A 12,933-nucleotide genomic window follows, 5' to 3' on the forward strand; every position below is an offset into this window, starting at 1 on the left:
TATACTGGGAAGATCTCAATCTCCTAAACGGCGGTCACCACCAAAAACATGTGTGCTCATGTCCCCAGTCAGATCCAATCACTCAAGTGTGCAAGTCCTCTGTCGAGCGCAATCACTTGGTGTGAAGACCCCAGTCGGGCGCAATCACTTCTAGACGCTCCCATCATACAATCTGCTCAGAGAGTAAAAGTAAAATAATATTGATTTTGCTTCAACATTCACAAACATTACTCAAAAGAGAGTAAGTTTAAAGGTTTAAAACAAGTTATGCTTTTCAACCCACCCCATTTCTACAAGCATGCCTAAGCATAAGCATAAATATAAGAGATTTGAACCTAAGGATTAACTAGCAAGATATTGTTTTTAAAACTTTAGTAAGCTAACTCATGCACATTACTAAAATTTAAAGAGGTATGCATAATATGAAAGTATAGGTCAAAGCATGGGCAAACTGCAACTTGTCTAAGTTCTTGAAGGTGAAATATTCTACTCTTAGTCGTCTTTCCTTCTTGTTATGGTATATCTAACGATAAAGGAAAAATACTTCAACACAAAAACTAAATGAAGATCCAAATAAAAGACACAAATTAAAAATGCAAGTGATTTAAGTATTTATATTCCTAGGGTAATTACTATGGCATGGTTATGGGTTGAGATCATATATCAAGTTTGGTTTTGAAGGAAATATGACAATAGTCATATTCTAGGGTTGGATCCAACTGATACAAGTAAGGTCATGGGTATAGTTTATTCCAATTGAATCTGGCTATAACCCAATTGCACCCAATTTTCAGATTATATGTTTGAGCACACTCCTTCTCATACTCTAGTGTGTGGAAGTTGATATAAATGAGAAGAATGCAATAAACATCAGAAGCTGCAGAACTAAGTTATGTTCTTTGTCGAATAGAGGCAAAGGTAGAATTTCAGCATTACATTTTCTTCCCTCATATATTCTTATTTCTTCCCATTTTATTCCCTTTTTCATCTTAGGTGTCTATTTGTCTCAGACATTCCTTCGCGAGATACCAGGTCCATTTCTCTCGATCTCTCCTCTTCTCACTCATTTATAGCAGCTGGTTCTTTTTTTGCGATGGTACTTGCTGGTCCATTTTGATATGTCTGTTTTTGTTTTGGCAATGGGCACTTTGATTAATGTACAACCAAATGATAAATATTACTGTGAGATAATGAATTATTACCTCATGTATTTTCCACAGTTGGGGCTAGCTAACTGTAACTCATTTTGCTAATCAGTATGAGTTGGATAGCATGTTTTGTTTTGTTTACTTTAAGCTTGTTTCACATATCAACCTATATGGTTCATTGCTTAGAAGCTTTATTAGTTGATATATGCGTCAAATTTTGTTAGTAAATGCTAACTAGTAAAGTAGCATAGTTTATTTTCTACTGGATATATTAGCATGAACTGATGTATAATGCATTGCTATGCACGACATTGAACTATTGCCTGGATCTTATGTATTAAATTAAGTAGGCTGATAAATATTAGTCCCAAAAGGACAATAATTAGTTGTCATTGTTATTTTGTGTTCTGCTCAGCGTCGAATGTTTGTTGATTTTGAAAAATCATAGGTTGACATCCACATCGTACTAACATTGTTGGCAATTTATTATGGCAACTATTGTATTCCATTGTCTAATCTTCTTGTGTTAGGAAGAAGAGAAACTTGGTAAGTAACTTGGGCTCAATTGTATTCCATTGTATAATCTTCTTCTGTCTGGAAGAAGAGCTCACTCCATGTTATAGTCCACATGGCTTTCCAAAAACAAAGATGTGGCAGTCGTCTTTTGTGCCTAATCAAAAAGTTTTATTCTGCTACTATAACCACATGTGCAATTTACTATAGTCGACATCTTTGTTATCTCTCTGAAGATTTTTGCTTGTTATGGTGGATTATGTATGATCTTTGTTTCCACGAGAGAAGTAATGTTTTAAATACAGTTCAACTTTACATGATGGGTTTTCAACATTAACTTACCTTTGTTCATTGCTTTTCACAACAACATTGTTTTTCCCTTGATGATCCTCAAGTATTTATTACTTGTAAAAAAATGATCACAGGAACTATAATACACTTTATTATTTAGCTGGTATATATAGTTCTAGCTTCTTTTTCTTTGCCAAGTTGCATTCTGTGTAATCTTTCTTCGCAATACAGAAAATGGAGCCTGCCAAGTTGCATTCTATGTAATCTTCCTACGTAATGTGGAAAATGGAGCCTTTTAAGTGTGAGATTATCTCCCTGCTTAGTATGTGTACTGAAACGGCGAAAAAACTGATGTGCTCAACAAAAGGCCTACCTCAATTTTGGATACAATTTGTAAAGTCTTAACTGGAAAGCAGTAACATAGTTCCAGAGCTTCTGGTATATATACAAGAAGTATTGATAGTGTAAGTTAGATGTACTAAGTCCAATATCCTTGCATGATTTTGAGATGTTTCTCAAGCAGTTTGGGGGTTATGGTTACTGCAATGGACAATCAATTTGGGGGTTATGTTTCTCAAGCACTTTGCACTTAGCATGTTAACCATAAGAACAAAGAATGAAAAGGAGTGTCAAATTGATTGTCGATTCAGTTGCCACAGTAGAATCCTATACTAAAAACTCAATATGTTGCAATGAAATAATTGGTGGTTTATTAATATATTGAATAAGAATGTCATCCAAACTTACATGCATGTTTGTAGCTTCATTAAACAACAATATACTACTATATGTTGCATCTGCATTTATGTGAAAGGAACAAAATATGCACCACATCAGTTGTACCATGATAAGTGCCAAGTTTCGAGTGCGGCGTTTCTGCTCCCGGGCTTAGCTGCACCAGCGCTGACGAAAAAAATCAAAACGAATACTAGAAAAATTCAAAACTTTCCAAATTTTTTTGGGTGGTAGATAATTTGATGCGTGAGGTTCGCTGCAAATTTCAACTCGTTGAGTAGCTCTCTGCAAAAAAGACAAAATCGGGGTCTGTAAAAAAGTTTACTGTTCACGCACTGTTTTGACCCGATTTGTCTTTTTTGCCGGGAGCTGCTCAGATATTCAAATGAGTTGAAATTTGGAGCAGACCTCACGCATCAAATTATCTACCACGTAATTTTTTTGGATTTGTGTGAATTTTTCTAGTATTTGTTTTGAATTTTTTCTGACCGGGAGCAGATGAGGCTGGGCACCGATTTGGATTTTCGCCATGTTTCAAACATTATTCCTTTGAATATCTCTCTGCTTAGTTTACTCCATACGGATACAACAATGCTAACCCTAGCCTCAAATCATCCCACAACTAATTGACTTTATTAATGTCATAATCATTGCTTCGTCCATGCTAAATTACATATCCCACTTTGTCTATTCCGAGCAGACAGTAAATTTAAATTATCTATGTTACTATGCAGATTACTGACACTAACAAAGGGTATATGCCATTTTACCCTGACTCTTCTTACCCCTAATCTCACATGCAGTGAGTGGAGTGATAGGGACATTATCTTTTCTATTAAAAAAGAAAAGGACAGACAGGGATATTGCTCTATCTCTTCCACCTAGCTACTCCCTCCGTTCCGAAATAGATGACTCAACTTTGTACTAACTTTAGTACAAAGTTGAGTCATCTATTTTGGAACGGAGGGAGTATCTCCGAAGCGTGTGCGTGCGTGGGTCCTCACTCCAAACAAACAAACATACTCACAATTAGATAATATAATTTTGCCAGATGCAGAGGCCGGAGGTCTTCCTCCTTTTTTAAAATAAAGATAATGTGATTAGCTTTTACAAGACAAACAATCCTTTTACTATATCTTGCGTACTAGCACAGTTTCGAAATCTAATTTCGAATAATTAACTGCGAATGGCTCAGTTGTAAAGATCAAATATGGCGTTCTAATAGCTACACTTTTGTACTCGGCCCACAGGCCTCCATCCAGAGAACGACTTGCAGTTAGGCAAATTAAAAATCGAATAGCAACCCATAGATATCACCGAACCACAGATTGTCCATTTGTGTGCATGAAAGTGAGAATGACTGTACATGTAAATGTATCTCCTCTACTACACGGCCGACCTGTCAGGTTGCACCCAAGTCCCTAAGCCTATATATTATACATACACCTACCTTCTTCAACACACACAGCTTTTTAAGTTCTTCTCTCAGAATATTTACAGGGAGACAGCACTAGGCTATTCATAATATCACTCTGTGTCGAATATCCAATTTAACCATGGGTACGGGCCTGCACGCGCCATCCAAGTCCAACCGCGCGGTGGTGGAGTCTTTGTATGTCTCGCTCGCTCGTGGCGACGCAGCGGCAGTCACATCCCTGCTGGCGGCGGACCTGGACTGGTGGTTTCACGGCCCGCGTCGGTGCCAGCACATGCGCCGCCTACTGACCGGCGAGGCCAAGGGGGGCGTGGCCTTCCGGTTCGCGCCGGCACGAGTTGCAGAGGTTAGCAACGCCACCGAAGGCGGCGACCAGTGGGTGGTGGCGGAAGGGTGGGCCGGCCAGCACGACTATTGGGTGCATGCATGGTGCCTCCGCTCTCGCATCATCACCAGCTTCCGCGAGTACTTCAACACGTCTGTCACCGTCCGAAAGCTGGGCCGGCCAGCTAAGGAGGACGTGGTGTGGGCCATCTGGGAGAGCCAATTGCCTAGGCCCAGGTGCCGCTCCATGCCAGGCCTAGTGCTTGCCATATGACTCTGCGAAGTTTGTATATGATGTACATATTTCGTAAAAGAAAATATGTTATTGTTTATTACTCTTACCATGTGGAAGTTGATTTTGGCCAAGCAAGACGTTGTACAGATGATGAAAAATATGTTTTTTCCTTTTGAGAATTAGTCTTCTTACTTGCTAGCACGTATTTTTTGAATGAGTGCAAATCTAAAACAGATACACTAGATTTAGGACCAATTTCATCATATTTCTCCTGGAGGTATAGTTTTATGACACTTTTTTTTCATTCCTTCAAGAGGTCTGTAACCCAACAGGCCACCCACACAATTTGAAGAAAGCAACACGTGCAAATCAAAATTCAAAACTGAGCAAGACTGCATAGGACATGCAGTAAACGACTTGAAAATAATAGGACCTAGATTTGTAGTTTGGGAAATTTTGGCCTAATTAGACACCTAAAAAAATCTACGTTCGATTTTACTATTTTTGAGTCTTCATGAAAGAAAGGGAAAGATAAGAGGAAGAGCAAATACAAAAATTCGACCTAAAAAGGCGCATGATGTTTGGGCTCCGTCACCCAGTATTTTGTGTGGCCCAATCTTTTGCAAATCACTCAATAAGTCTCACGCCGCTTTCATCAGCTGACTAAGATCCACTTCCATAGTGGAAGTGGATCCTCTGACATACAAGAGGGAACTCAGGGTGCTACAGCACCATCCTTGAGTAAAACAGAGGAGGCAAGTTAGAGACCTGGCACTTCTCAGGAATTACTGTAGATTGCAGATCACTGTACACAAATTATTGTTGTAAATCGTTGTATTAGAGCACTGTTCATAGAACTTCAGAGAAGGAAAGTCAGGTTACTGTAGCTCCCTGACTTCCCTTAGCAAGTCAGAGGATCCACTTCCGTAGGGAACTGGATCTTCCGTAGGCTACCTGCCAACCTATGCTCTCACCGTCTTTGTGCTCAGTTTACTACATTATCTACTACTCCCTTCATTCCATAATGTAGTGCGTCTGCGCTCTTCGAGATTTAAGTTTGGTCATAAGTCTGTACTTCATATGAATACAACGTCTATTTTTGCCCATGCAAGCAGTGACTCTGGAGGTGATTGAAAACCTAGGCCAAAAAGCCTCTATCTCTTATCGCCCTTCCATCAAAGGCGAAGGGAGTAGGGGTGCACCTTGGCGACGCTCTCCGCAAACAAGGACACGGAGTATGTAGGTGTTGGAGTGGTGGCAATAGCGCATGGCATTACATCGCAGTGGAATAGACGTGGCCGTGTGCAGCTTCCTGCACCTAGGGGGCGAGGTGGTGCGTGGAGACGAATGACCGGTATGCAGTAGTTCTAGATCTGGCTGGTTTTCCCAGATTTGAAGCCCATCGCAGAAGACCTAGTGGATACTGGTTGTGGGCGGGGTGCACAATGTGGCCTCAATGATAACCCCGGCCTCACATCATCACACGACTAATTTACCTTATAAATATCAATCATCGCTGCTTCGTCCTTGCTAAATTACATATCCCCACTTTGTCAATTACTCACTAAAGCAGACAGTAAACTTTAATTATCTGTGTTACTATAACGAAGGGTATATATGCATGCATGGCATATGCAGTAGGTAGAGTGATAGGGACATTGTTTTTATTCAAAAAGACAAAGACAGACAGGGGTATTGTTCTGTTTCTTCCACCTAGCTAGCGCCGAAGCGTGTGTCCTCACTCCAAACAAATAAACATTTTCTCAGGACCATATAATTAATAAATATAGAAAGTAGCTTTTTATAACACATACGCACCATTTTTTTATATCTTGCGTGCTGGTGCAATTTTGAAATCAATTCTGAATAATTAACTTCAAATGGCTCAATTGTAAAGATCAAATATGGCGTTCTAATAGCTACACTTTTCTGTACTCGTCCCACAAGCCTCCGTCTAGACAACGACTTGCAGTTAGGCAAATTAAAAATCAAATAGCAACTCATGGGTATCACTACACGGCCATCATGAAAACGAGAATAGGTATACACTACACGGCCGGCTTGTCAGGTTGCACCCTACCAGACTATATATACATACACCTACCTTCGTCTTCAACTCACTCAGCTTTCTCAAGTTCTTATCTCAAGTATTCACAGGACACTGTGTCCGTAATCTGTACTGGAGTACTAGGCTACTCAATTTGCAGTTTGCACTTTTGCACTCACTCGACCATCCAATTTAACCATGGGCATGCACGCGGTCCAAGTCCAATAGCATGGTGGTGGAGTTCCTCTATGCCTCGCTTGCGCGCGGCGATGCGGCGGCCGTGGCCGCTCTGCTGGTGGCGGACCTGGTGTTTTCACGGGCCGTGTAGGTGCCAGCACATGCGGCGCCTACTGACCGGCGAAGCAAAGGGGGCGTTCGCGTTCCGGTTCGCGCCAGCAAGGGTTGAGAAGTTGGTGGCGCCGCCGAAGGCGACGAGCAGTGGGTGGTGGCGGAAGGCTGGGCGGGCGAGCATGACTATTGGGTGCATGCATGGTGCCTCCGTGCTGGCGTCATCACCAGCTTTCGTGAGTACTTCAACACGTCTGTCACGATTCGAAAGTTGGGCCGGCCAGCTAAGGAGGACGTGGTGTGGGCCATCTGGGAGAGTCAGTCGCCCAGACCCAGGGGCCGCTCCATGCCATGCCTAGTGCTTGCCATATGACACCGCGAAGTCTTGTATATGATGTACATAGTTTGTAAAAAATATATGATTTTGTTTTTACTCTGACAACGGGAAATTTGATTTTGGCCAAGATATTGTACAAATGATGTATAATATGGTTTTTCTTTTGAGAATTAGTCTTCTTACTTGCTAGCATGTGTGTTTTGAATGAGTGCGAATGTCAAGCAGTTATACTAGTTTTACGTCACATTTCTTCAATTCTCCTAGAGGTCCTGTTTTATGACACTTTTTTTTTCGAGAGGTCTGTAACCCAAGCGGCCACCCGCAAAATTGAAGAAAGCAACAGGGTATACGGCATTAGGAGAAATAACTATTTGGGTGGTTAACTTGCCAGTTGCCACGCGTGAAAATCACAGCTGAGCAGGGTTGCATAGGACATGCAGTAAACGACTTGACAATATTTTGACGACCTAGATTTGTAGTTTTGGAGAATTTGGCCTAATTTGACACTTTCAAAAAAAGAATAAGGTTGTACAATGCATTTTCTAGTATTTTTGAGTCTCCATGAAAAGAAAGGGAAAGATAAAAGGAGGAAGAGCAAATACAAAAGTTGGACAAAAAAAAGGCACATGTTGTTTGGGCTGCGTGGCCCAGCTTTTTCTGCCAACCTATCCTCTCACCATCTTTTCTTCTTAATTAACTAGCAAAGTGGCCCGCTCGATACGCGGGCTAGCATTTCATAAAGTTAAATGGTGAAAGCATATTATTTGATTTTTCAGAAGAAAAACTGAAACCAAATGTGATGGCATTTTCAAATGTAAGACTACTTCAAACATAGTTTAATCTTCGACATGTTCTGGTTTTTATTGATATATAAATATATGTGTTACCCCTTCATCATTTACTTCCTAAGTATGCATGTCATACTAAATATTTTATGATCACTCGCGTTGTTTAAATAATGTTTGTATTATTTTTCTATCTTTTTACCATGCTGCTTAGCTATATATTTTTCTGCAAACATAAATTTAATAGTTGTCATAGTGTTAGTGTAGTTATAGGTACATTTTCTAACGCCATGCATAATTCACATATTTATTTTAGTGATTTAGTTTATTTATGTACTATACATATCCTGTAAAACTTTCTCGACACGTGCACTCTGCAGTACCATTGGTAGCTTATATTTTCACGTTACATTATTTGCTTTCACAATGACCATTTTCTAGAAAGAAATAGTGTGTACTTTCTTTGGAGAAAAATATAATTATCCATACTACTACATGTACAAAACGTCATCTGTTTTTGGGTCTCACCAGTCTGATTCTTCACTTTCCACATTATGTAGTCTTCTCGACTTCTCAGTTCTTCTAGCATGTTTTTTTTAGCCAAAGACTCTATACCAATTGTTCGATTGTAATTTTCATTAAAAGCAATTAAAAGTGTATGTACAAAAGGGATCAAAAAGAAAGGAGATGGCAAGCCCATCTAACTCAAGGATCTTTCGGAGTACAAACGTGTGGCAATGCAGTCTTGAAAAACTTGAAGGAGCTAGTGCCTAATTCTATGATGTAGCAACTGTAAATCTTTCTTGCGTAGCAGCTTCCATTATGTGGTGATTGGATTAATATGCTTAAAGATCTTGTTGTTCCCTTGCATCCAAATATGCCAGCAACTCATAATGACAATGTTCATGGCCACTCCATTTGGTAATTCATTCAAAGCCAGCATGATTTCCTGAATGACAGATCTGTCCCTCTTCTTATTAGGAGTGATCAGGTGCCAGCATTGTAGAGCAAATGAGCAGTCCAAAAAGAGGTGCAATGTGGTCTCAATTTGCTCATTACATAGCACACATTGGTAGGAGGGGAGGTGAAATGATTTCCTGAGAAGCAGACTTCTTGTGCTGAGCCTATCTTGGATCAGAAACCAACAGTAAAATTTGGTATCGCTGAATCACTGCTGATTTCCAAATCTTCTTAAATATGGGGTGTGCCACCTCTCCTTGAATTAGAACTCTGTAATGTTTGGCAGCAGAAAAGGTTGCAGAATTTCAATAGTAGCTCCATATATACTAGCTAGCTAGGTGTGAGAGTTATGTGAGCTAATGTTAATTGAACTTGTTGGAACTGGCCAAAAGCTTGGGTAGAGAGTGACCTGTGAAAGATCTCTTGGAGATTATCAGTCTCAGAAACTTGCTGAACTAAGGACAAACTGCTAAGGGAAAAAGAGAAATGGTTAGGGTATTGTAGCTTAAGAGGTGTTGTATTCCACTTATCATACCAGAATAGATTTTTCTTTATGACACATCATATGTTCTAGAGTGACAGTTGCCTATGTCATAACATGAGGAATATAAGTTCGTGTGATAATTAAATGGTTGGCTGTTGCCTGATAGTAAATCAGTACATAAATTTTTAATACGTCATAATTTAATGATTCATGTCTAGAACTAAAATTGTGTTCTTCTCATGTGCATGAGCACTTAGTGCACATAGCCAGACCTCAGGTCGCAAGCTAGTCCATGGCCAATATGCAGGTTGTACAACCACAAAAAGAAAATGCAGTGTTGTATCTACGAAACTACTACGCGGACGACAGTTGCCAAGTGAACTTTGCATGATGGAGGATTGGACGGTGCTGTCCAGGTTTGCAGTACGCACAGACGGCTTGATGTGCTGCATCATCCCAAAATTGTTCGGAAATTGCCATGTGTATAGCATCGTTCTTGTATCTATTAACACAAAGAATCGATCACGTGAAAAGTATAATATTTGTTTTTTTATTGTTTGATTCCAAGTTGCCGAAAACATGACCATTGAATCTGATAAATGAATCTTTATTTTCCTTTACTACAACAACTTCCTATAGTGTAGTATATTATATAGCAGAAATACAACGACAGCAATCATTCCAGTACAACTTAAATTTGTCTGCATTACTATCTCCTATCGTTGTGTGATTACAATTTGTACGCGCAGTTTGTCATGGCAGATAAATCAGTAAAAAAGGACAAATTTTGGTTGACACGATGATGATATTTCACCCTGTTACCTGGTATTGTATCTTACAGAAATAGAATGGCATTCCAGAAACACTAAAAGCTAAATTTGTAAGCATCATTCTTCTGGACAGATATACTCTGAAAGAAAAAACAAAAACTAAAATGGGAAACGTATATGAGTTGAACATTATTATAGTCGAAAGGCATGCTTCATAACCAATAATCCCTGATAAAATCAAATAGCAATATGTAAGCAATAATTATCTATATGTTAGCATTCACCTTTAAGAAATTAATATCTCATCTTCAGTACTTGGATGCTAAGCCAAGCAACAGCGTTGTCTAGGTGGAAATAACTGGTCAGTTGATGGTGTAAATCATCAAATATGGGGTGCGTTAACGTATTTCATGCCTAGAGAAGGATCTAGTTCCTAAGGATCATTAAACATCATGACAACCATGATTACGTTGACTATGATAGCCGGGGGTCCCACTTATAAAAACAGGAGTCTGTAACGGACCTTATGGACAAATTTATTCACCCTTAATGTGTAAAGCATGTACAGCCCCCTTTTACGAATAAAATATTCGGAATCAGCGAAAAATGTCTGAAAACAAAACATAATGCAATTGATGGTGCTTGAAAGTTGTCCTGGTAGGATCCTATCCAGCAAAATGTAGATATCAAGCATTGTAATTTGAAGACTTATCTTTTTTATGGAGAATTACAGGGATCTTTACTGCACAAATTTTCTTATAGTGCAGGGGTGTTTACTCTTTCAACATCTTGCATTTACAAAAAAATATCTTGGCAAACTACATATAATTTTGTGAAGTGCAAGGGAAAAATCATGAGTATCACGCACTACAAATCTTCATATGCCAATCAATTTTACTTATCTGAAGAAAATGTTTTGATTACTCCATGTTGGAAAGTGCAACTTACCAGTACCAGCGAACTGAATGCTACGTAGGCATGGTTTTTGTAGAGAAGTAAGTGGCAGCAAGTTCCTTGGTAAGGCGAGAAGTTGAGAGGAACAATCTGCCGTAGTTACTGTGGATAGCTTTTAGGCTAGGAGTGAAGCTAGTTGTGCACGTTTTGTGCAGCTCCATATGGTCGGTTGTATGTGCATGCACTCTTCCTTTGTAACTCGAAGCAATCAGCTTCAAACTTGTAGTGTACGTGAGCTACTCCAGTGCTAATGTACGTGCGTGTGTTTGTAGATTGCACTGCATGTAATATGCTGCAACTTCTTTTGTTTTCCTCTATTCAAGACTTTGATTATAGCAGCCCACACATATAGTTGTTATCTGATCTTCTACATTGGTTCTGGGGGAGCTAGCTACCCTATAATTTAGCTAACAACATTCATGCCTGATAACACGTTTGACTGAATACGTACACGCACCTGAAATTTCAAATCTTGTGGTTAGATGACTGAGATTCCTTCCAAGCAACCGAAAAGACCACTCAAATCATCCTGGTTCAGTGATGAATTTAACACTTGATGAATGGAGCAGAAATCATTTTACCTCCAATCCGCGGCAGCCTGCACTTACTCGGCGGCTGTGAGATCGGCTTGAGTCCAGCAAATACACCCCATCCTCCGCTACATCTACCATGATGAGAATAATTCATTAATTGACCGAAAATAGAAGCTCGATTGATGCATGGTCAGAACCTAAAATCTGAGGCGATTAGAAGGTTAAAAAAGAAAGAGATTAGAAGAGAGACTGGATTGGGTTGGCCGCCCTTTTCTAAGATCGGTTACAGAGTTTGATGGATCTAGGACGACATGAAAAGTCGATATAAAAGGATTAAGGAGAGGCTGGACTGGATCATCGCTATTTATCACATCCTCAACAACATCGTGGGGATCTGGAAAATAATGGCACCAATAATTACAATCGGTGGAGCAAGGAAAGATGAAATACATGTACGTACCTCTCTTATCAGCACATAATCCATCGGAGAATGGATTCAGGCTTCCGGGCGCAATCCCATCGATGTGAGAACCTGGGCCGCCGCGAGGAAACCCTAGCGCCAGGACGTGAGCGCTGAGCGGTGCCTCTCTTTGCAGTACGATTTTGACAAAACGATTGGTTACCCATTAATCCTAGGTATTTTTTTGTAATTAGCTAAGAATATGGTGAAACGTTTTGTTCTTTATTATAATGGCAGTGGTGGGTAATTTTTTTACATAAGTCTAATCTAATGGCTATATAATTTTAGTCAGTAAAATAAACGGTCAGATGTTTCTAATTATTGTGGTAATTTCTAGGCTATTTATCTTTTTCTGATGAGGCCATTAAGCGCTTTTTATATATAATAGATTTACTGTCTACTACTTCCTCCGTAAACTAATATAAAAACGTTTAGAATACTAAAGTAGTGATGTAAACGCTCTTATATTAGTTTACAGAAGGAGTACTTCCATACGAATGCAACATCTACTTTTGCTTGTGCGGGTGACTCCGGAGGCGACTCAAAAACAAAAGGCTCTATCTCTTATCGCCTCCGGCAGTCGGCCATGGCGGCACCACCCTTCCATCAAAGGCGAAGGGAGTAAGGGGTGCAC

At 39.8% G+C, this 12,933-nt stretch overlaps 1 long non-coding RNA gene across 11 annotated transcripts; it reads right to left on the reverse strand.

The window, feature by feature from the left end:
• Positions 1 to 8,748: 8,748 nt before the first annotated feature.
• On the reverse strand, positions 8,749 to 12,465 carry LOC123184647 (uncharacterized). 11 transcript variants are annotated; one of them, XR_006493007.1, is made up of 6 exons: positions 12,300 to 12,465; positions 11,888 to 11,970; positions 11,764 to 11,792; positions 10,405 to 10,492; positions 9,508 to 9,564; positions 8,749 to 9,368 (listed from the first exon to the last, which is right to left on the reverse strand). It is a non-coding gene; the product is annotated as an uncharacterized lncRNA (long non-coding RNA). The 11 variants fall into 11 exon arrangements; XR_006493012.1 differs by having other exon boundaries at positions 9,508 to 9,567; XR_006493009.1 differs by having other exon boundaries at positions 11,764 to 11,801.
• Positions 12,466 to 12,933: the final 468 nt, after the last annotated feature.

This window comes from Triticum aestivum, chromosome 2A, assembly GCF_018294505.1.
Source record: "Triticum aestivum cultivar Chinese Spring chromosome 2A, IWGSC CS RefSeq v2.1, whole genome shotgun sequence".
NCBI classification, from domain to species: Eukaryota; Viridiplantae; Streptophyta; class Magnoliopsida; order Poales; family Poaceae; genus Triticum; species Triticum aestivum.